At 41.5% G+C, this 25,087-nt stretch overlaps 1 long non-coding RNA gene across 11 annotated transcripts in view; it reads right to left on the bottom strand.

The window, feature by feature from the left end:
- Nucleotides 1-401: 401 nt before the first annotated feature.
- LOC116447940 overlaps nt 402-25,087 on the bottom strand; it is a 45,021-nt gene continuing 20,335 nt past the window's right edge. For 6 of the 11 annotated variants that reach the window (XR_004241749.1, XR_004241743.1, XR_004241745.1 and 3 more), the window contains 2 exons: nt 2,518-20,043; nt 402-1,915 (listed from right to left, as the gene is read on the bottom strand). This is a non-coding gene — a long non-coding RNA (uncharacterized LOC116447940). The remainder of the gene's footprint in view (nt 1,916-2,517; nt 20,044-25,087) is intronic. The other 5 variants (XR_004241746.1, XR_004241748.1, XR_004241747.1 and 2 more) reach the window with 3 other exon arrangements.

Raw genomic sequence — 25,087 nt, 5'->3', positions numbered from 1 at the left:
CCAGGGTGGAGTCTATCATTTTGTCTCCATACTGCTTCAGGTAGCTGGCTGTAAATCTTGCTTTTTGCAACAATTGTACGTAATCAAAGTCCTCACCTTGTCAGGACCAGAGGTCACTCATTCCCTGGCACTCCTCAGAGGAGCAGCAGGCATACCTGGCTATCAAAAGGAGACACAAGCACACTGATTATTTTAGTGTTTATGCATGGCTATGTGCACCAAAACCAAGACCACACACACAGCAGTGATGCTTCTTCCCTTCAATCCTCAGTGGAGGAACAGAGTTTTTCATTGTATGCGCTCTCATTTCTCCCTGCTTGAATTAATTTCATCGACCAAAAAGCACTATGTGTTAGACTTGGAATGAACTTTGTTCCTTAGAGCTTCTTAGTGATATTCTGATACCCAGTCACAGATGGGGCCTTGACAGATTTTGTACTGATTTTCGTGATTCCTTTTCTCTTCTTTTTTTTTTTTTTTGAAGCAGGATTGTTGCTGCTTGAGAATTCACATGCAAATGGAGACGTTCACTGGCACTGTTTCACAAGGCAGCTTGGTTGGTTGGTTTTTAGAGCTGATAAACTGAATAGTATATCAAAGAGTACTTGGAAAAGGATGATCTTAATATATAACAGTTCTTGAGAAGGATGGTTACAGTAGTAAAACAGACTTTGGACAAATACATAATTCTCTATGCATCAATATTCTTCTGGGCAAGAATGATAATAATAGTATTTATTTATAGTAATAATTAGCATTATTATCTACCTGAAAGCTAGCTATGAGGCTAAATCATTAATATTTTCAAATTATTTCACAGTCCTTAACTAGAATTTGCCCTGAGAGTACTAAATATAATCATTTTCTCTGTATGCCAATTTCATTTTTCTTTGGGAAAAACACACTTAATGTGTTGTTCTCTTTATATTTTTCTACATAAAACATTTTAAAATTCTAGCCGTTAAGCTTTTCTAGAAGTTAATAACAGAAAAATTTGACATTATTGCATTTATTGCTTATTTCTTCCTCTTTTGTCATAGTATTTTATCCCCACATAGATATCATGATATCGTTATCGTCTGGGAGCTTGTTACTGCTTGTACAAATACAGAAGTGGAGACCTACACTTGCTGTTTATTTCCTTGCCTGAATTTGGAGTTGACAATGTAAGCACACATTGGTTCTCTGGAGTCAGAGATCTCTTGATGTACCACTTTAAACATATTGTGTGTACCAGAGAGTTTCTTTAAGTTGCACACTGTTAGATGCTACCCCATAGTACATGCCTGGATATATTTGTAGGTATCTCAGATGATATTTTTTTTTCTTCTGCAGTTTACCAGGTTCTGCATTTATTGGCAAATGTGTATCAGTTACTCACAACTGAAGATAACAACTAAAGGAAATGGATCTGGGTGTCTGTTGGATAGCTAGACTCCAATGGCTGAAATCTACATCTACCAACATAAAAGCCACAGGATATGACACTGGTATCTTGTGGTTCCAATCAGCCTCCTGGTATTATAGCAGTACTTTTATTTAACTGTGTTTCTACTGAGTTCAGCGTGCTCAGCCACGCTGGCTGTTTTACATAGCATCTGCACTGTATATTGTGGTAATTGAAAACTCAATACAGCCTGGAGGCACTAGCACAACAGGACAGGAGTGGGCTGGGGCATAACTCAGAAGAATAAGGCAGGCAGGCAGCAGCAAGCAGGGACGAGCCAGCCCCAACACGTCTCCAGCAGCAGTCGAGCTGGGTCAGGCATCCGGCAGCTGGAGGTCCCGTGGCGTATGGCAGCTCTGAGAGCAGCAAACACGCAGTGCAGTGCATGGGAGGAGTGGATGTCCCTCCATCTGCCATCGTGGGGCTGTCATCTGGAAGCACAGACAGTAGGCAGAGTCCAAGGCTCACCTGGAAAATTACATGGACAGATCAAAACCAGATTCATGGCCACGCACGTCACTGACAGCTCCCATCCTGCACATGCCCAGCCCTTCCCAGGGTGGTTCCCGTTCCTAAAATGTCATCTAGGCATTAACAGAGAATAGGTCAGATATTTTTTATAGTGTTTCGGAAGTGTAACATGTATCAACAAATGTCACTTGCTATTTGAATGCTCATAATTAGAATCAAGACAAATTACGTAAATTAAATGACTGGAGTAAACCACAGCATTTCTTCCTATTAGCCTATGTAGAAAGAAAAAAATGCCTTGAGTGTAAAAAAGAGAAAAGAAATAATGAAAAAACAACTTGTGGCATGAAGAAGATAAATATTTCTTGCCTGTCCTCTTGGCTCTATCTATGAAGATTTTGTCCAACAACCTCAGCCAAAACTATTTAGTGAGTGATTTGTGTGTCTGGCTGATGGAAGGTCCAGTTGTCTCAGGGGCAGCCTTGCAGGGTTTCCAGGAAGCAGACAAGTAGGTCTCAGCAGTGGGAGTCACGAGCTTTTCATGTCAGTAGCACACCTCAGTTGATGGGATGGTTTGAAGGAGTTAGATGTGGCCCTACCTTGTAGCAGCACCCCCAGAAAGTTGCTGATGTTAGATTGTCTCCACAGACTGAAGATCTACAGCTTTCCATGAGTCATTTGGCGAGGAAGGAAGGTGGACTAGTCCAGGAAACTTAGGCTGTAGGGCTGTAAAATTGAGAGAGGTTGAAACATTCCACCCTTTGGGGTTCTCCCTTGAAAGTATATTTGTATGAGATATTAAACCACCCAGTATGTCTTTACAAACACATTTAAAAGCACCCTGAGGAGCAGATCACACCAGTTCCTGCCCTCCCTGGTGTTCTGGCTTTGCTCTCCACTCTGCTCCAATTTGCCAGCCACAGCAGTTCAAGCTCCCGGCCTCCTGCTCCAAGCTGGGGAAATGCCGTCCCGAGCTCTGCAGGACAACCCACACCATGTCACAGGGCTTCACCACCATGGGCTCTGTGCCACCTCTTATCCCCAAGCTCTGCCCTCCAAATGCCAGTGGCCTCTGAGGCACAGGTACAGTGGGTAGGAGCGGGAATCTGGGTATGTGTTCATGTTTTCATCTCCAAACTTTCTGCTTGAAGTGAAGCCATTTAGGGCTCTATTCAGTCTCTGCATTAGGGGTGTGATCATGTATATTTTCTGCTCAAGGCACAGTGTTAATTAATCATTATTTCTAAAGTTCTTTTAAATTCTCAGACAGTGGCATCCATTATTTTCCTCTGACTCTTCTCTTACCTTTTTCTTCTTCTATTTAGTATAAGGAGTCATCAGTGGTGAACTGATTATAAGAAACTAATATACATCATCAGTTCAGTAGTAGGACACACTTCTTAAATCATCTAAGAGAAATACTTTTAATTAAGCAAATGTCCTACTCAATTCACTGTGGACAATCCCATCATAATGGATATTATTTCTGCATGCTAAATCTTAATCTTCATCAATACTGAATGCACAACGCAAAACCATTATATAAAAAAAAAGTAGGCTTACTGTAATATTGCCATTTTGAAGCTGCCAGCTTTTATATTCATTAATATGATGACAACAGACACCTGGCTAACGAATTTTACTACAGATCAGAATTTTTATCAGATATGTATATGAGATCAAATCTATGCTAGCCTATTATTTGCAGTTTTTATTAAAAAGTTAAATTGGGATTATTATAAACTCTCTTCAGGTTCCTTAATAAAAGAAAATGAAAGTTAAAATCTAATGAGATTTCCTGGAAGCATTTTAAAAGGCTGCAACAGCAGTAAAGTCAGCAGGCACCACACAGTGAATGGAAGTATTTACCGACCAGAAGATGAATGCCTCTTCACCCAGAGTCTGACAGGTTTACTTTATATGGATTTTGAGAGACAGAGAGAGAAGGAGAAAGCAAGAAAAACTCCAAGTCAATGCTCTCCTAATCTAAGACATCATATTGCTTCCTGATCAAAGCTTTCAAATTCTGGTGTAAACTGACTTCTTGCTCTTGTGACCAAAATCTCCTCTCTTTTCCCCCCTCCCTCCATCTATTCAGGCTTGGGTTGGGAAGTTCCTACTGCAAAGGAAGAAAGCCTGATCCCTATTGCTTCAGCTGTGGAGTTGAAACCCATTAATATTTCTCTGGCAGGTACCCTGACCCTGGTGCCCTTGAACATGCTCAAAAAAACATAGGGTATTCCTGAGCCTTTGTCCCTGAGAGGATTAACAGGGTTGCCCTGGAGCCAGCCTGAAGGTGCTTTAATAGGTAATAGGGGTGGGCTTCACAGCCAACTTCAAGTTTTGCCTCGGGCTGCCCCTGCTCAACAACACAGATGCAGCCATTGGAATTAGGGGATAAAGCATGGCTCTGTGTGCGAGTTAGAGCGTGAATCCTCAGAATCTGGTGGAGGGTATCTCCAAACATATCCTTCCCCCACCAGGACAGGCATCGAAATCGAGGGTACAGGGACTGGAGACCTGTGATGCTTCTGCCACTGACTACTTCTCTGACCTAGAGAGTTGGTTATGTAAGCTGCCTCTCCCTCTCTCTATTTTTCTTTCCTGTCTGGCCTCTCTTATGGCTTATAAATTGTCTGAAGGAGAGACTGCAGCACTCTCTGTGGTTTTGCTGTGCTTAGCACAAGTAGGTCCTGTGGCTATATCATGGTAAAAGTAAATAAATAGATAATAGTGGTAACAACAGTTATCTTTTTGTGTGTGAACAATAGGTTCCTAATGGAGAAGCCTCTTCTCTAACTTTTTTTATCTGCAAGTAAAGGTCTCTCTTTCCTCACTCAGCTGGAGAAGATACTGCTTTTGTAAATCAGATAAAACTTATGTAAAGTGGAACACATCTTTGATTATGCTGAATACTATCCTGTCTGTAATTTACCCTTGCTGCTGCAAAGGACACAACATGGTTAAGCTAAGAAATGATAGACCGAACATTATGTGTCAGGATGGTAAAAGATTTTTCCTATCTAAATAGGAACCAATCATCAAAAAACAGTGCAAATACACAAGAAAATGTTTGAACATATTATAAACAAGCCACCTCGCTGTTGCCTTATATTGATTTTGCTTTCCTTGCTCAGATTCCTGCAGATACTTCTCCTGTAGCCTACAATATTTATTTTTAAAAAACTACAAACTGTCATGATTTTTTAATGATGTGAATATCCTTGCTCTATAAGTTTATATATACTGTTACCTGCTCAGTCTGTCACCTCTTCTGTGTATCCCTGGGTGAGTCCAGTTCCTCCCAGTGACACTTCTCAAATTGTAGATCTGTGCAGTGCATTTTCCTGGAGCTGTTAAAAGCATTGCTACTTTACTTAATGACAGTGTTTAGCAGTAGCAGCTATCACTCACTATTTGGTATACACCAGGTTCTCTGCACAGGGGCAGAGGGGTCATTATCCCAATTTTACAGACCAGAGAAACTAGGTGTTGCATTTGGCAGCAATTAGCCCAGAACATGCTGCAGAATGGGAAAAGGACAAAACACAACTTCAGCTCACATTTTATTCTTTAGTGTGTTGCTGCTTTTGTTTCCTCCAATATTCCCAGTTGTGCTGTGCCCTCCCAACAGCATTTCAGAGAATGATCACAGTAGAGCCAAGTGCTTTTGCAATAACACATTCACATACTGCAGCAAACAACGCAAGTAACTTTCCTAATTTTTGACTTTGCCATGTATGGTGTTTAGTAACTTCTACCATGTCTCTGATGATTTCTGGGTCTGCTGCCAATAACATGATACATTCCTAGCCAAATTAGCATGTGATATTTTGTGCTCATACTCCAGTGGTAAGGTCTGTTTGTTGTCTCCGTATAGATGTATTTTTGACAGGAAGAGCAATTCTATAAGCCCAGGATGAAAAGCCCATCAATTGAATTGGTACCACATTACCATGGCAACAATATAATGCTAATGAAATTGTGACTGTTGAACCTGTTTTATGGAACTCTACAAAATGGGCTTCATAAAAGGAGAAATCTTGTTGATTAGTAAATGTTTCAAAGCATGATGAAAACCTGAGAACCACATGTGCTGTGACATACTAACCATGTTATCATCGTCATTTAAGATAATACATTGCTCTTTGTATGAGCAATAATGCTCTCAAAAAATAAAATTATATGAGAAAATCTGTGTTTCTCCAGGTTTTAACACGCACCGCAGAAAGACTTGCTCACCTCTCTGCCCTGGTTCACTGGATCAGTTGGCATAGGTGTGTATTGAGTCATGCAGTTTTTGTTGCTTATTTAATCTCTCTCAGAATCTATAAAATTTACTGCTACTGCAGCTGTGATAAACACCTTTCTGTAAGAAAAATGTGGCTTAGTTTATATAAAGTTATTCCACAAAAACATATCCTTTTATATTGAACCCTACACGGAGAAGGTGTGATAGTAGGAATGCACTCTTCACTTCCCACCTCCCTTCTTCTTGGCCCATTTGGCAGCTTCCTGCCATATAGACTCCCAGCACAGAGGAGAGAGCCACCCCCCAGAGGGACAGCTCTCATCCCTCAGCACAGCAGTTCTTGCTGGAGGCAGGGTTTGATATTATGCCTGCTTTTAAACAAAAAAATGCTGAGCACTGGAATTTCCTGGTCGGTCATGTCTCTGGACAGGCTTCTGGAGAGCTGCCTCACCTCTAAGTGTCTGGGGCTTCTGCATCGAGGTTTCTACAGCAGGATTTAATTTTTAGATAGATAATAGATAGATAATAGGTAATATTCCTCTTTGTTTTCAAACCTTGGAAATAACAGTGTGTCTCACCCTATGGAGTCCATCTCCTAATTTGCCAGGTAAATCAGAACAGAAAAGCAGGTGTGCCAGCAAGCATTGAGCTCAGTGAGGCAAGGGGGCTATGAACGTGCATTTACTGTGTTGTGTTGTCTAGGTATTTAGTAGAGACAACTGGGGGGAACACTGCTCATTTTAGTGAAGTCCTGATCTACATGGCACAGAAGTCAGCAGAAATCTTCACGACATTAGATTTAATGGGCTTTAAATCAGGGCTTTAAAGGGCTGTTTCTGAAAGCTCCATGTTTGATCCTATTTGGAAAAGGAAGCCCTGTCTAGCATTTCATTATTTCCATGGTTTTTGGGAAAGCAACACACTGAATTTCTGAGTTGATAGAAATATAATGTAATGTAATTTCACTTAATATATATTTTGCATTGGCTGACAGTTTTATTAAGCAGAAGCAATAATCATCATTATTCAGTGTAATAACCATCTCATTAGAAATGGTCTAATTTTCCCTAATTTTAATTTACCTCTCAGACTAAGCTGTTCTAAAATTACTGAGGTGCCTACAGTTCAGTTTCATAAGACTTCAGCAGAAACATAAGTCTTCAGAAAGCAACTACTGACTTACTGCTGCTAAAATAGTGGTATGCCAGACCTGAGAGAAAAGGAAGTACAGAAAATTCAGATTAGGGAATTGCTATATCACTTTTTATTTCCTTACTGTCTTGGAAGTAGCACTTCCATTTTGCACAATGATAAATTGTATGGTTGCCTTCGAGCCCTGCATGCACTACCCTTTAATAAAGGACCTGGCTAGGGATCACACCAGAGACTCCTGGTAAGGGGGAGCTGACAAGCAGAAATATTTCTTGGAGAGACAGAGAAGGAGATGAAGACACTGATCAAGTTTCATTACCATCCAATGAAAATAGGATGTAAACTGTGACATCCTGGCAGATTATATATGTCAGGCAAGCAGATGTGAGCAGAAAAATGTAGATGCTAAACCTTACCTAATAGGCTTACTCTGTGGATTATTCTCAATGAGCAAGGCTATATTAAGTGTTGCCCTGTATGTAGCTATAGTTAATATACAGGATATAAGGAACATGCATTCATAAGTGAATCTGGGGACATTCCCAGCTGTGCTGAAGTTAATGCTCTTTGATATACCTTGGAGCATCCTAAAAGCACTTTGAGTGTCATATACTTCTACAGATATCATAAACAGCATTATGGCATTTATATAGCTTTAGTTCCAAAATTTCAAAGGGCACTCTGTTTTCTCTAAAAATGTGCTCAAAAAATTCTACACTTAAACAGCACTTGTGCATGCAAACTGCTATAGCAGCTCAGCTCCTTGATTTGGTTGTGCCAGTTCCAAAAACACGTTTGATCAAAAGCATTTTGTTGCAATCATAGCGGTAAGTAACCTCATATGAACAAGGAAGCACTTTTCAGGTTATATTATAAAATAGACAAATTGTCTAAAGGTTTTGTTTATCATCAGATGTTATTCTGTGTATTTCCGAGTCATAAAAAATAACTTTTTTGGTTTGCTGGGGGTTTTTTAATGTTCCCCTAAAACAACACAGAAAAGGCAGTCTCTCCCATGGAAGTGCTCTACTTATAAAATCTCTTCTCTTTGAAATGCTGAGCCTTTTCCAGCTGTAGTATTCTTTGCTCAGCTATAAGAACACAAAGTACAGCAGTGAAAAGCATTACTCTATTATCCCAAGATAATTTGATCGTCTGTAAATGTATTTTCCTGCCTGTGGTTCCAGACATTATGCTCTCATTTGAAGTAATGATTTGCAGTTATTTATACAATTCAAGTTAGCCCACACTGGTTTCACCCTGAACATTTACCTGCATGGTACAAACATGGCTTATTTGTAGTTGTACAAGCTAGATTAGATGGGTGATTTTTGCAAGCCACACTCAATCAGCAGTGCAATGGGTGCCTACTGTAGACAGCCAGCTCCTGCAGGAAGTGGTGCAGTGACTCACAGGCGGCTGTCTCCTGCCCACATCAGTGTTATCACAACCATACATCAGCATGAGTCTGCTGGAGATGTTGAATTTTAAGTTCTGATATAAAACCATAGCTCTGATCTGATGTGGTCAGTAAATACAGCAGGCCACTTTCCAGAAGTACTTACCCTGCTTTTCTTTTTTGGCCTCTGTGTGGGATGTGAAAACTCACCTTAAATTCCTCTTGCATTTCTGGAGTTTATCATACCATTCCCCCCAAAGCTGTAAACAAAGTGGTCCAGTGCTAACTGAATAGTTGTTTCACCTCTGATGCACCCACATTTCAGGGTTATACCATTTTTTTGTAGAATTTGTAATGTTAGTGAGTGTGGACACAAGGCTTTGGTTTTGCATGGGCTCAGAGTTCACCTCCCTTACTCTCACTTGGGAGCCTGTGTTGAGAATGGATTTACATGAGATGATAGTAATTTACTCCTGGCTCCTAACTGGTCAGCAATGGATGGAGCACTCTGTGGTGCTGCCAAAAAGAAAGTCTCATTTCAATCCCTGGTGAGCCTCCTCTGGGAGCCCGGGGTGAATTCAGAGGAGCCATGCACTGGTAACATCCATTGAGCTGCTTGCTCTTGTGGGCGTGAAAATGCTCAGCAACACAAAAGACATAAAATATGATTTTCACTGTCTTTTTCCACTATCATACATTCCTGAGTATCACCCTGATTCATATTCGATACTGGGGAAAATATTAATGTCAAGGGAGTGAATTGCAGAAGGGTGCAGTCCTGACTTGGGGTGGTCAGCAGCCAGGCCAGGAACTTCCACCTCTGCCTTCCTGCTTCTCTTATCTTCAGTTGGAGTGGCTCCCAGAGTGTGTCTGAAAGTGTGTGTGAAAGTTACAGTTCAAATAAAACAAGGGGGGACAGTAAACAGTCAGAAATTATTGTGTTTCTCCTCTCATTTGTTCATGGTATCTTGGATTCTGTTGTGACAATTCAGCAAGTTTCTTTAAAATAAAATTTTTAAAAACCCAAACAAATATTTGGAATACTACTTCTGTTTTGCCAAAAATCTTTAAAGTCTTTTATTTTGAGAGAAAAATTAATATAAACTTGTCTTTCCAGGACACAGTATCATTTAAGAACAGCAGCACTTTTTAAAGTGCAAGAATCCCAGTTTACCATCCTGATGTTGGTTTATGATAACATTTATGACATTAATATAATGGATTATGACCTTTCTTGGCTTGTCTGACAGTTATTCATATATAACACAGTACTTATCACCTTGGTCCTTCCATAATAATAATCCCTTCAATTTTCTGAGCTGTGTCATCAAAACATGGACTCGTAAGTGTTGATCTCATCTGTGGGAAAGTAGCACTAGGAGCTCCTTTTGAGCTTTATGTCACCTAAAATCTAGAGCGAAATTGAAGACCAGTTGCAGAAAAATACCCTGTCTCTAACTTTATCACACAGTCTGCATAATGGCCCTTATGATTTTAAATGATTTACTGAGTCCTGTCAAAATGCTGTGCCTTTCTGTGGTGGAAGGTATTGAAGTTCAGAAATGCCATTATTCTGTACAAGTGGAGCGATCTTGAGGAAATACACAAGAGATGGTGTGCTACAATTACTTACCTTGACCTTCCTTTTTTTTTTTTTTTTTGCTCTTTAATCTCCTCAGGATAGACAGAATAAAATATATTTTCTTCAATATTTAGGGTGAAACTTTGCTGTGCCATTTGTACTTGCTTTCCTCGTGCCCATTTTTACTAAACAGGGTGTCAAGGTATTTCTTTTTTAGATTAGCAGTTTCACATGAATCGTTTGTAAAAGGTGGACGAGGAAAGTGAAAATTTTGTATGTTTCCAAGGACTGATCACTTAGCAAATTCTAATGATGTTTGGGTGGATAAGGGGTCGCTCAGAAGTCCTGGATTAGACACGAAGGTTTGTCACAGTCCTGCTCTGTAACTGTGTTCCTCCCCTGTTTGCACTGAGCCTTCCAGTCTGCTCAGGGGGCACCAAGGCGTTCCCTACCAACCTCTGAGCATGGGAGTCAGGCTGGGGCTGGTGCTGTGGCAAGCAAAAGATGTTCATGCTGCAGGATCGGGTCTGCTACAACAAGCTGATGGTTCAACTCTATCCAAACAAACCTGGGAATTGCGTGAAACACCCCATACCAGCAAAGCAGGAGCTTCCCGTGCATGGAGATGACACCTGCATCTCCCTGAACATGGCAGGCTGTGAGTACAGCCACAACAGCATGCGGTCTTTACATAGTACCAGATGTTCTCATGCATGTAAGGATCCTTCAAACAATGAATGTTAAAAAGAAACATTATGTCTTTAAGCCAGCTGAACAATTCCGTATGCCATTTAGCCACACAGAGACAGGACATTCCCATTCACAGTGGGGCTCTGCTTCCACAGACACACAGGCCTGCCTCTCCTGGGAACGCTGAGGCTCTCCAGCCCTCACTGTTTCCCTGGGGCTGTGCACCACTATCATTCTGGCACAAACATCCCATCTACAGGAATGTCAAGTTCAAGTGAGGACAAGCCTATAGCACAGCAAGGCAGCCCTGGCACACACCTGTGACGATACCGATACCTCTGTCTTCTCCCCGGTATTTTGTCAAGAATGTGGCGTGCTAACTTTTTTTGTTTCTAATTATTTTTTTTAAAATAAACCAGCACTGTGACAGGGTAGCTGCATGCAAGGTAGGAGTAATGCTGTTCTGTGGGCAGAACAGAGGTGCTCTGGTGCTCAGCTGTCACCTTCTGAAGCTGCCTTCAACATTCTGAGTGAAAACGGTTCGTCAGCGACAGATCCTGGGCTGGCCTTTCAGGCTGGGTGCTGATGAGCAGCCATTTCTATCCCTGGGCCTGGTGATTAGTTTTATTCAGCTGAGAGACAAGTACTTGGGCATTTGTCACTGTTTCTTTGAAAAATGTGTGCATGTTTTCTTGGGCTATCAAATGGGACGTATGGGAGCTGGATTCCGTCTTTCATTAGATCTTGGAAATTGTGTCCTCCTGAGACAATTAATTATCATGATGTTCTTGGCTGCTAATGTTTGATTTCAGATTTCAGTGGCAACAGACTTGGCAACACAGATTTTGTGAGGATGGTCTAATGGTTGATGTTATTACCCATGGCCTCTACACAGTTTTCTTCAACCCCTCAGCTTTTGCAGAGTTCCCTTAGGCACGCAGACAAGTCCTGTGGTTTCTGTCCATGTCTTAGATCTCTCTTTGAAAATTAAATATAATAGCATTTTCCTGTTTCACAGGACAGGTGCAGTACAGATTGTACCTCAGCAGAGGCCAGGCAGCACTGCTGCAATCCTCTGCCACCCCAGCTCCATGATGGAGAAGTTGTTCTGCAAAGCTTTTCTTAGATCCTTCCACAGTTTAAGGCAAAATCATTTACAGTAGAAATTTGTCAAATGAACATATTTCTATTTGTTTACTTTCATTTTGCCCACTGCAGATACCTGCAGGCTGTACACACCTTTATCTTTGGAAAGGACATCTGTGGAAAAAGGCTACGTGAGCTATTTGATGTAGGCTCATGTGTGAGGTATAGCCCCTCAGCTGGTGTCTTCCACATGTGACCATTTCCAAACTAGACCCTTCCAAAATCGATGTGATATACAGCAAAACCACACACTTCTAACCTATGAATACAATTCAGAGATATAATCTAGACTGTTTGCTTTGCTTTTATTACCTCAATTATATTCATCATCTTATATAAGAATTCATGGCTAGAAAACAGTGTTAGTTACAACTCCAAAAAAATGTTACGCCTCTCTCAGAGGGAGACCCAAGCAAAATACAAAATATCTATTGAGTACAGTTATACCGTAGATAACACATCCTCTGTGAGGAAGAACACAGGCTTTCCTTCAGTATCCTTTACACAATAACAGAGGGCTGAATTTTCCAGGGGAATGGAGAGGACAAACCTATTTCAGAACACCGAAAGGCTAGTGACATTTTATAGATGCATTTGGTAGTACTGTTGCAAATAAGCAGTTGTGTGTGTAGGAGCTCACTTAAGTGGTCATTTGTGATTTGAACTCACAAAAGGCATATCACAAACCTGTTTGAAACAGATGTGCTCCTACCCTCCATTTAAAATAAAATTAGTCGATGGTCTTAATTTAGGTAACCTTTGCAGTCACTAATCATGATCACATATACAATCACACACTTTTTAAGCATGGATGAAAGGAATTAGATAGAAGAAAAGAATGAAGATAAAAAGAATATACCACTACAATGTTTGATATTCCTTCCAGATAGCTCATTCACATTTAAATGGAATGACAAAAGGCAAAACATTAAATGTAGTATTGCCTATTTTCACTTGATACAGCTAGGAGTCTAATTCAAACACTCTGGGATTGAACCTTGTTTTCATACCTGCCGGACAAACTTTTGTTAATTAAAACAAAAATACAAGCAGGAGAGCTGAATAATTGAAGGTAAATTTATCCTATCTATCCGATTTACTCATGGCATGCTTTTCTATACTTTTTATACTTTTTATCCCATGTTATCTTAATGCAGTGCTTTTTTCAGAATCCCTTATTTCTGCCATCAATTCAAGCACACTGATCCATTTCCACACACCCAGCATTCACCTCCAATGCTCTGACTTTCAAACCGTATCTTTTGCAGACCACCAGGTAGGAATTTGCAGAAGACTGGCTGAAAGACACTTATTGTGCAACTAATAAGGAAGGTTGAAATACCATTAACATTCTGACTTATGCTTTAAAATGTCATGAAATTCAGAATTACGGCTCTGCCTTGCATCCCCGGTTGCACAATCTCTCTGAAGTACTGCCGACGCTGCCGTGCGATCGCAGGCTGCCTGCAGCAGCTGAGCCACACAGGCACTTTGGACCACTACAGCTTTTTGCTCAGGCTCCTGATGGCTTTCCTGGGAGATGATCACCATTAAGGCTACAGAAGAAAGCACTAAGCTAAAAGTTTAAGCTCTGAATTTCTCTGATAGTTTTACTTCAGCCCCTCACATACCACTGTCTTTGAAGCCATAGGAACTCCCTCCCTGTTCAAATATTTAGTTTTGGCCTCAAAGTTACACTTGCCCTTAAATTATTATCAGCTCACAAGGGCAAAGTAAAATGCCTAAAAGTGAATATTTTATCAATCAGCTTCAAAAATTGAAGAGAAAACATATCTACCATTTCATACTGTTCCTTTAAATCACTGGTTTGAAAGGATTTGGTGAGAGGGTATCGCATCTATATGATGGGACCGAGAATTTTCAGTTGATACATGGTTGGTGTGATGGAATCTTAAGATCTGCTGTATGGATGGGAGTATAAAGTTTGAAAATTAAGATCCAAAGAAGCTGCATGAGAAAAATCCTTATGATTAAAAATTGAAGAACATTGATCTACATTATTGACTGACAATTGTAAATCTTTCATTTTACAGGAGAGCTGCTTCCTAATTTGCACACAAAAGTCTTCAAAACCATTGGCTACTTTCTGTACAGGTTTTAAAAATATATTTAACTGGATATGGCATAAATATTGTTTGCATGTTGATTATGGGGCTAGACTAAGCAATACCAGCATAAGAAAAAAAAAGCCCATATATTCCCGTGGAATTGCTTACAGAGCCAACAGCCAGCCTGAAGGGAGCTGCTCTTATGACAAATGTCCATGCATGATGTAAACCTCCTTTTTGGTGATGGTGTAGTAATTTCCATTGCAAGAGGGTATTACATTTTTAATTGATTCCTAGCAGCAAAATCTGTAACATTCACTGATATGTGTCCATTTCACACGGTTATTGAATTTTGACATATCTTGTTAGATGTTATGATGAGACAGATTTTTTTTCTTTGCACAGATTGATGTCTATTGATATTACATTAGTTCATCAAGGTTACAAATCACACTGCATTGCACTACATTTCACATTTTCTGTATCATGACAAGAGGTTTATAATATTCACTCTGGGACATATAAAGTGCCTTCTACCCATCCCTTGGATAAATAATTTAAGAAATTGTTGGGAAATCATACCTAATTAGTAGGATCTGCACTCAATGTGCCCTTTGATTTAAATTGTATTTGTATTTTGATAGGTATTGATTTTAGGAGTAGGAGAGATGAATAATACATTTTGCATTTCTCCACTGTTCACAGCAATAATCTGACAGAAATAATGGAGGAACACTCCAGGAAGCAGCCTCTTTGGGGACCTGCATGCCTTTCCCTAGGAAGCCCATGGGACAGTTAAAGGCACTCCTCTGTGGAATGGCCTGATCCCCTTTTCTCCCATTGATTTGCTGCATAATCCTGGACAAATCACTCAGCCTCTCAAAGCCTCTCCTTTTCCATCAGCAAAATGGAAACAGAATGGTTCCTCATCAGTTCACAGATGGCCACAAGACCTATGGAGAAAAGTAACAGATACATCCAAGTGGGTATTAGAGACATCCTAACTGGCACTGCCACATGGAGCACGGAGCCAGCAAGTGAGGCTTCCTGTGGGCACAGGAGAGTGTGGTTCCCCACAGCAGACCTGTGTACCTCTGAGAGCAGTGTGGCAGAGCTGGGCAGCATGCAGCACACACAGAACACACCCTGCCAGGCTCCTTCTGCACTCAGTTCTGCCAGCAGGAGTGTTCTGGCTGGTTTGGCAACTCACTTTCCTGGGTGAATTGATACAAGACTAATTTGGTTTTCTTTGGATGCTAATCCCTCAGATTGCGAAGAGGGAACAAGGTGAGGTTGTACCATGCAGATAACCTGGGTAACAGGCTGCTATCTTCCCGAGGCAGTGCAGCTCAGCATGCAGGCAGGCAGGCTGCTTGTACGAGTGGCCAGGGGTGAGGAATGCAGACAGACAAAAACACCTCTGAGACTGAAAACAAATCAGAATATATAGGTATTTACAAACACCGATTTCCACCACCCCAGCAACTGTAACAAATGTAGACTTTATGAGATAACCATAATTAGAGAAAAGCTTTATTTTTGGTTTGGTTTTTTTTCACCCAGTATGCCAGCTCTGATTTGAAAGGAACACCATAGGTTCGACTGTGCAACACAATAAACCATGGCATCAAAGCAAGCATCAAAGTGGCCCCTCGGCTGCTGGCAAACAGTACAGTCATAAGAAAAGAGACAATGAAAATACAATAAGTAGAAATAGTGCTTTTTTCCCATAACATAAACACCATAGACATTCTTTTAATACAAAGAGAAGCAGGATCCAATGTGACAGCTTTATATTTGCCAAGTATCATGGGAGAACTGTAAAATACATCCTCCCCAAACCAAGCCAAAGGAGCAGAACGAGCCAAGATGTTCTCATCAGAACAAAGACATCCCTTTTCTTAGGTCTCAGACAGTTAGCAGGATTAATTTTGCTTTTTATTTATTTTAATCATCATCTCTGTCTCCTGTTAGCTCCAGCAAGATGTGCCAAAATATCTATTAGTGCCTGTCTACACAGGTGCAGTCCACTGCACCAAAATCACTTTATGGTCTTCAAATAAGTGAAATTATATTTAAGACTTTTTTTGAATATATAACTTAAAAAAACATTCTCAAGTAGACAACTGAGAGCCAGGACTGTGCAACTCTGATGCAGAGGGATTGCTGTCACATGGAAGAGCAGACGGCTCGTATGTGTTTGAATCCTCAGCCTCTCACAGGGGGAGATTCAAATAATGTGTAGTGGGCTTCTTTGTGATGCTTTTCCTTCTCTCTTTTTTCAGTTAATATTTTACAATCTTTTGGAAGTATCACCTGTACATTAAGGCCTATATTCATATAATCATGAGTGACACTCAACTTTTGTGTCTTGCCCTCTACTTTCAGGCAGATTTAGAGAAATTGAGGCCTGACAACCCACAGCCGAGGTGCACAGGAGCAAACAGCTGAAAGCATAAGGATGGGGCTGCTTGAACATATTTTTTCCCTTTTCTCATTAAAGTTTCATCTGAAGAATTTTTGTGGGAGCGTTAGCCAGTAAAACAGCACCCGTCAGTTTTAAGTTCCCAAGCAGCAGTGGCACAGGGGAGAACAAGTGTCAGATACACACAATCTTTCTTCTTATGCCTGCTGTACCCTCCCAGGTGCAGTAATTCACCCTCTTCTGTATCTTTTCATAAGAGACAAGCTATATTAATTATCCTGAGGTATTTTTAAAGAAGATGAATATTGAAGAAGTTCTTACTTATTTCACAAGACATTCTACTTTTCATGTAAAATGTAATGATTTTCCATGTAAAATTAATGAATGTAATAAGTTTCATTTTAAGGCAGGTCCCTCCTGGGTAGCCCCTCTAGTAAAGTCTGCTTCCAGGTGAAGCCAACATGAGAACCATATTTGCTTTTATGAATGCTGAAATGGCCCATGAATCTCAAATAGTATTGCACCCTCTGTTTTATAAATATTTTATGTGTTTTTCTTCAGTAAATACATATATTTTGCTTTTTGAATCTCAGGGCACCTTTTGCGCTGTGTGGCTCTTAGAATGTTAATAGAGAAGTAGCAACATGAAACCGAAAATAAATGCTTTTAACAAACAGGGAAAGTCTGTATTTCACCAAGGAAAGTGTGGTTTAAAATAAAACAGACTCCTGCAACGTCTAAATCCTGCATATTTTCTGCAGAGCATGCCCCAGCTATTGACATGCTGTTGGTTTTATATGTCCCAGGATGCATGAATTATTACTGTCATTTGACATTTTATATTCCTAGTTCCATAGCCTATAGCAACACTTACCAGCAGCTGTGGTAGACTATACCAGACCTCTGGCAATGCCTCTTATTGATCAAGCACTGCTCAGTGTTTGCCTGCTCAGTAATGCAAAGACATCCTAATTCTCTAAGACAGAAAACCCACAAGTTACTGCGTTTGGGATTTCTAGTCCTTTCAAGAGACTCAAGACACGAAACACAGATTACAGATACCTTCTCCCCCATTGGGAGGCACACTGAGTTATCTCACAAGCTGTAGGTACTACAAAAGAAAGCACATTGTGTGGTAATACTAGAGAGAAAAGCTGGCTGGATGCTAACTAATAGTGCTAATTTACAAACTGGTAATGAAAGGGACCTCACAAATGAGAGAAGTGTTCTGCTGAGAGTCAATGGACTTGCACTGCCAGGTTTATTAACTTCTTTAAAAAGGACCTATACAAAGTAATACAGCGACCCCAGTAGCAGAAAAACTCTGTCAAAGGTGTTGGTGCTTATGATTTGAACGAAAGTTGCCCAGCGTTTACTTAGGTGGAATTCCCCGAAGACAGCAAGAGCCTGAGTTCATGTAAATAATAAAACAGAAATTGCAGATCACAGGGCAGCAGAAGATACCATGACTGTCCATGAAAAGACCCAGTGCAGCAACGACTGGTTACTGGGTCTAGCAAACGCATCTCCCAACACCCTCTTGAGTCAAAGGAAAGCTGACCTACCCTTGGCATGGGAAAAGTCCTGTCAGGCACTGCAGCTCACCACAGCAGTATATCAACCTCAGCCCCTGCCTCGAGGAGCTGGTTTATCACCTGCTCCCTTCTCCTAACCCACACTCTCCCCTCCCTTTGGTACCTCCTCTGATCTCTCCTCCTTCCAGGGAGCAGCCATGGCCCCAGCGTGGCTGTCCAGCACAGCCCTCTGCATTGAATGGGTCAGCAGGGAACAGAGGCTGTGTCCATGCACTGCCCAAGGAGCTCCTCAGTGAGTCACCCATGTGGGAGCATGATGGCCAAGCCCTGACAGTAATATGCTCCATGTCTGCATGCTCTTCCTGCCCTAGCAAGGGCCCTGTACAGGGGCAGCCAGGAGCCAGCTCTGACGCACACCTGGGACCTCTGTGAAAGTTGTGATGAAGCCAAGGTAAGGGACATGCTCAGCTTGGCCAGCCTAAACCAGCAGAAAATTTGTGTAAGACCAGCTTGGCTTTTGCCAAGACTCACAGCTGCCCTTCCTCAGGGTCTAGGGGGAGCATCCTGGCCCTGCACCCTGCACAGGTCACAGCTCACACTCAGGGCACCAGTGCCCACATATTCCCAGGGCTAGTTGCTCAGGGACTGAAACACTCTAGTAACAGCCCATCCACATTTGCCTGGATAAGGATCAGCTTTGATGTGGTTCTTGCGTGGTGAGCGTCCATCCCAGCCTGCAGCAATACCCTATCCCAGCTGGTACTGACTCCCCATGTGGGGAGAGGGCCTGAGGGTCTTCCCTGGATATGGAGACCCATTGGACCCAACTCTCAGGGTGATGCAGATCTTGAATCTGACCCCTGCAGCCCAACCCCATCAGATTGTGACTTTGCTCCTCTCTTTGGCTGCAGAGACAGTGGCTGCAGCACTCTCCTGGCATTCTCTGCTGGTCTTCAGCTGCTTTTTCTGCAGCTATTGCTTTTTGTTCCCCAGCTTTGAATGCAAGAGTAAGCCTGAAGCATGGCAACGGGGTTTTCTGCTTGCATTGCACCTTTCTGTTCACTCTCTCCCACTGTCTGATCCTTCTGCTTCCCTTTCCTGTCCCACCAGTGTTACTCCCACACAAGGAGCCCCCAGCATCTTTGTTTCCTGGTTGCATCTCTTGGAAAGCATCATTGGGTCATGAACCATTTCTCCAAACACTGACTGCATCTGCTGCCTTAGCACAATGATGGAGTTGCTTATACAGTTCAAACTTCCTACAGTGAAAAGCCCCATTTTTTCAACTTATCCAGTGATTTTTTATGATCACTTGAAATACAGCAGCACAGCTCTGTGCCTGTAACATCTTCAGAGCCACTTAACAGCATAGACAGAGAGCACGATTCCAGTTGAGCACAGAAGGTGACTTCTGGTGCTGGAGCACTTCATCACTGGGGTAAGATGGGCTGGTGAGGGAGGCAGCATTTGACTTGCAAAGCCTCTTTCTTTGACATCCTAAGAGGGCAGCATGGCTGCACGTGAGTTAAACTCTTGCCAGCAAACAAAAACGTTTTGCTTTGCCAAAATGTTACAATGGTGATTTTGTTCCTGTCTTTTGAAGAGATGAGATTTAATCGACAGATCCTGTCAGCTCCTCAGCCAGCTTGAAGAGAGCTGATTAATGACAAAGACCGTTGGCATTCACGAAGTCCCACCTCCTTGAATGCATAGTTCCTCTTTGGTTGACTTCTCCCAGGGAGAAACCATTTTTCTGCCTTACTCCTGGAAATGATGGAAGGTGCAAACTTCAGGCTAAATGCTGTTCTTCTCTGCTTCACGAGGCTCAGCCCGCTGGCCTCACATTCCTGTGGTCAAATCTGGCAGAGCAAACATCTGGAACATGCAAACAAACCCCCAAATTCAGACACCTGGTCATAACAAGGACAGGGAGGGTGTTTTCTGCTGCAGTTCATCATTGCTAGGGTGGGAAGAGTCACATTCCAAGCAGGACAGTCGGAGAGACTGCTACAGGCACTGGTGGGACAGGGCATACTCAGAAATGGCACAGACTGCAGGGCCAAAAGCAGCCTTTGGTGCTTCATGACAGTGCAATGTGTACGCAGGTATTTAGGTTTAGAAATATATATACACACACACTTACACACATGCTCAGCTACACATCGTACGTATGTGTGGGTGCACGTACAGGCACACATGATGGTAGCCCTACATTTTCAGTGCATTTTCCAGGGCATCATATGCATCTGTGCAAAAAGATCACAACTCCTGCAGATAATTTATCAGCTGAAATAGGAATTTTACAGCCGTCCAAATCCTTACTTTTGAATCTTTCAGTGGGTTTTTTTTGCAATTTGGGAAGTCTAATTTTGACTTATTGACATCAGTGCACTTTACTCAGTGAGGACTATCTCCTACCATGGTTTCCTCTGAACCCTCATATGAGGAAACAGAATTATTCCATTTATGCAAACACCAGATGTAGTGGTTTTAACAAAATCAAATGCCTTTAAATAAAATACTTCATATAATTTGATTTATTTGTAGTCTTGCTTCTAAGATTAAAAATATCTACTGTCTTCCCATGATCAATAATCCAATTTTTAAGGGGCTGTTACTTTCATTATAAACATATAAAAGCAATCCAAGCTACTAAAATCCTGTATACAGACACATTGTAAAAGCCAAACTACTTTTTACCCAGCAGGCAAAAAAAGAGACATAAACAGGTCTGAATTGTTGCAGGCATAAATATTTTAGACAGACTAGAAAAACCTTTGGGAATTTGAGACCGTAATTAAGCCCCTTTGCAGACCATTCAGTAAACCACAGCCTGAAGGACCCTGTGGTGGGTCCCAGTTGAGTGAGACATTGAAAGGGTGTAAAAGGCAGCACACCCACTTCGCCCAGGGGCTGTTCACCTGTTACTGTACACAGGTCACAAAGTCAAGAATGGCTTCATAAATGTGCCACAAGCATTCCATGCTCCTGTGTGCAACGTGGGGTGCTTCAGCTGACAGAAGAAAACAGAGAAGACGAGTTTCTCCTTTGTCTGCAGTCAGCTGATCTTTCTTCTTCTGTTTCCACCTCTTTCTGCCCACCTCCTTCATCCCTCATCCAAGCTCTGCAAGCTTCCTATTATTCCATATGATTTTAAATCAATTTGTGTTAAATTATTACTGTTCTAGATGCTCTTTCTCTCTTCCTGTTGCTCAGTAGGAAGTAGACTTAGTGGTGCCACCCTAACTAATGAAAGTTTATTTAAGAACAGCTCAAACCCATTAAAAATTAGCAGCTTGATCCCACAGATCTGTACTCAAGCCATCAACCTCCAGCCTGGATTGATCACTGTGGTGTCCAAGAAAGTGCTCTTGGCAGATCCCACACTGTCTCAGATGCATCTTTACATACATTAGTTGCATTAAATAAATCATTATCACTGCACCAAACTACCTTCTGGCCTCATTACATGTTGAAATCTCAGGACCTGCTTGGGACTACTCTGCACTGCTGATATCTGTGACAGTGCCATCCACGGAGTCACCCCGAGCCAGACACTGCAGTCAGGCTCACGCAGCAGCTTGGAAGCACAACAGTATTTTTAACATCCCAGAAACAGTTACTGCATCATCTCTCTTTATGGCTTTCCTGGAATATTCTTTTTATTCTCTGGTTTGTACAAAGCACTGTGTCTAGGACCTTAACTCTGCCTGCTCAGACCCGATGGGTTATTCCTGCCCTGTGAAGAACGCATGGACTTCCTCTTGAACATGATTTTAAAACTGTGTTGATGATGAGGAGAGCAAAGCACAGATTCTGATCAGAGCATTTATCAGATCTCTACTCTTTGTGTGACGGTAGACAATGTTTCTGATTACCAGAGAACAAGTGTACTGGTCTCTCCAAAACACAAAATGAAGATTTACAGAAGATACGCTCTTTACTTTTGCCAGCCTGAGTCTAGAATTCATTCTCGACAGGTTGGAAATGCCAAGCCAAACTCTTTGAAATCTTTTCTTAACCTAGCTTTTTATGAAGGCTGAATCTCATTGACAGGTCTGCTTTTACTATCAGTAGTAGGGCAAAACTCCTCAGGTTGCTCTTTCACAAGGATGCTATTAGTTTACTCCATATTGAAGTTTATTAGGCTTTGGCTTTTTATAAGGCAGCAGCAAGTAATTGCATGGAACACGTGTTTTCATTGTCCCCATCTGTAATTTTAAGAGGGTACAATGAGAGCAGAGATAGTGTATAAACACCTTACAAAAATAATCTTTGGGCTTGGATAAGGATGCATTGATTTCAGTCATCTGGTTATCACCAAAACTTTATGTGAAAGCACTGAATGTATGTTTTATTTTAAACACTTAGCTCCTCTAAATCACAATCACTGATTTTTTTTTCTTTTTGACAGTAGCAAGAAACACCAGCTAGCTCTCCTCTTAGAAAAAAAAAAAAAATAAAAAGAGGACCTACAGCCCAGTGTGTGGCCAGATAGGACATTACTTCATCTTTTGCCAGTTTGGTAAACAGTAAGCCTTATGAGATTTAGCTGGGAACTGCTGCTTACTCATGTTCCTTGTAGAGCTTGGGCTGTCTGAACATGGATGAACATCAGACAGTGCCTCTGACCAGCAGCAGCTCATTAGGGTGGCCATGGGGCACATGAGCCTCTGCACTCTCTTACTTTTCATTCCCTTGTCTCCATTTGCTTCTGTTTTCTTTCTGTTTTTTCCCCCCATTTCTTCTCTTTGTCTGCTATTTCCAGTCATTCCTGTCTGCCCTGTTCCTATTCTATCTTTTCCCTTTGCTCAGGTGTTCTGTCCCTCTCCTCTGCTCCCTTCAGGAGAGGAGAAGGGGGTACTGCTGTAATTTGGTGTTGATTTCTTACCTAGCCTGGGGTAAGCAGCCAAAATGTAAGGAAACAACAGCTATTTTGTTTGAAAAATGTCACAGGTCCTTTAGGGCCCCGATTCAATCCCTCCAAAAAAATTAATCAATTGCAATTTTTAATAGGCATCAGATCACAGCTCAAGGTACCATTCCTTAAATGCAATAATGAGTCAGCTCATTCCAGAAGTTGCCGCATTTGGAAAACATTTTGCCAGTTATTCATGAACAATTCTACAAAATTAATCACAACCATTATTTAGTGAGCTCTGTCACATCAACTTTGCCATTATTCAATCCCCTTGTTCTTACATACCTATTCAAACCGTGAAAATAAAGACTTCTATTTACTTAAGCACATCTTTCTAAACATCTTTAAAATGCAGTAAACTCTTGGTTTTTTGCCTTAAGTCACACAAAGGACGAGACAATAAGAGCTAACAAGAGTTCTCACAAGAACACTAGAGAGATGATAATGCTACTATCACATTTTTAATATGAGATAGGGTTCTGCACCTCAGATTTAATGCACACAGAATAGTTGCAAGTACAATGGCTTTTGGATAATGACATCTAGAAGCATGAAATTACAAGTGTACTGACAGGTTTTTCTGTGCTTCCTTATAGCACAGAAGCTGCTGCTCTTTGTCCCCCACATCCCTTGTGTCAGAAGCAGCCCAATACTAATAAATCTTGAACACACTTTTGAGATTCATAGCAAGGGCTGCAACACCCGGGTGGAATTTATAAACATGTCTTAAAATTGTTTCTGCATCATGCTAGAGCACAGACACAGAAGGAAAGGTCTCTTTGCCCTGTTACTGGGCATCATAAATGAAAATAACTTCCTCCCTCTGCCTGGGATGTGATCTCTGATATGCACAGTTCTAGCTGGACGTGAAGGGGGCAGGTTCCCAGCTCTTGCTGGAGCAGCCCTGGACAGAACTGCATGTCTCTTGCGACTAGTAGAGATGGGGCAGCCCTGCAATGCTGCCTTCTAGCTCACTTGGGGAACCAAAGATCTTTTTAGGACACTTGCTGTAAGTATTTATGAGTATTTATGTAAGGTAGCAGCAGGGCTTTAAAATCTGGCAGTGCCTAGACTTCACAGGCCTCAAATCTGCTACACAATTAAGATTTGGGGTTAAATTTCTTTTTAGGCATTTACATAACCTCAGAAAGTGCTTTACTCAGAGCTGTCAGTCAGAGAAGTTCCAGCATAATTTCTAAAACATTAGCGAGTTTCACACCCAATGTACAGCAATCTGTTTGGATCCAAAAACTAGAACATGCTGTAGTAAACAGGTTTTCTTCCTGATCTCATTTCATGTAATTGGGCAGGAAAACGGAGGTATCAGGGGCTTGAATCCTTCCTGGAAGAACAGCGCTGGGCAGAGAGGGTGCTGCATGGGTTACAGTACTGGATTGTGACTCCTCAGCTCATCAGACCAATTCCCTCTACCTTTCTTCACTCACTTGGTAATCTGGTGTCCCCAGCTTTTCACTGAGCAGCAAGTTAACCCAGAGAACTGCAGGGATTTATTTAATGCAACAAAAGCTTTTGTCTTGTGACTATCAAGTTTAAGTCATTGTATGGATAGATCCTCTGGAAATCATACTCAGACTTCCAGAGCTTTAAAGTAGCTATTTGGAATCCATCAGTAGAAAGATTGGAAGTTCCTAAAGAGAGAGGTCCTTAGCTGCTGTTTCTTTAACCAAGACTCCTCTCTCTTATGATTTCCAGTGAGTTCCTGCTCTCATATTCCAAAGGTAATACTAAATTTCTGGAGGAAAAAAAAAAAAAAATCACTAAACTTTTAAGATTATATTAGCATTAATATTTACCGTAGAAAATAATTTACTGGCTTCCTCAGTTTCCTTCCATGGACACCCTCTTACACCACACTGTGCTTTATGCATACGCAGGAGGAAATCCAAGGCGAAAAGCCCAGGGCCGTGCTGATGCCCTGGGCGCCATCCTTTGAGCCGGGCCGGGAGGAGCCGTGCTGCCCCGGGAGCTCTGCACAGC

The sequence above is a fragment of the Corvus moneduloides genome, chromosome 9 (assembly GCF_009650955.1).
Source record: "Corvus moneduloides isolate bCorMon1 chromosome 9, bCorMon1.pri, whole genome shotgun sequence".
Lineage (NCBI taxonomy): Eukaryota > Metazoa > Chordata > Aves > Passeriformes > Corvidae > Corvus > Corvus moneduloides.
Note: the sequence above shows the minus strand (reverse complement) of the source record. Positions and strands in the feature narration are given on the sequence as shown.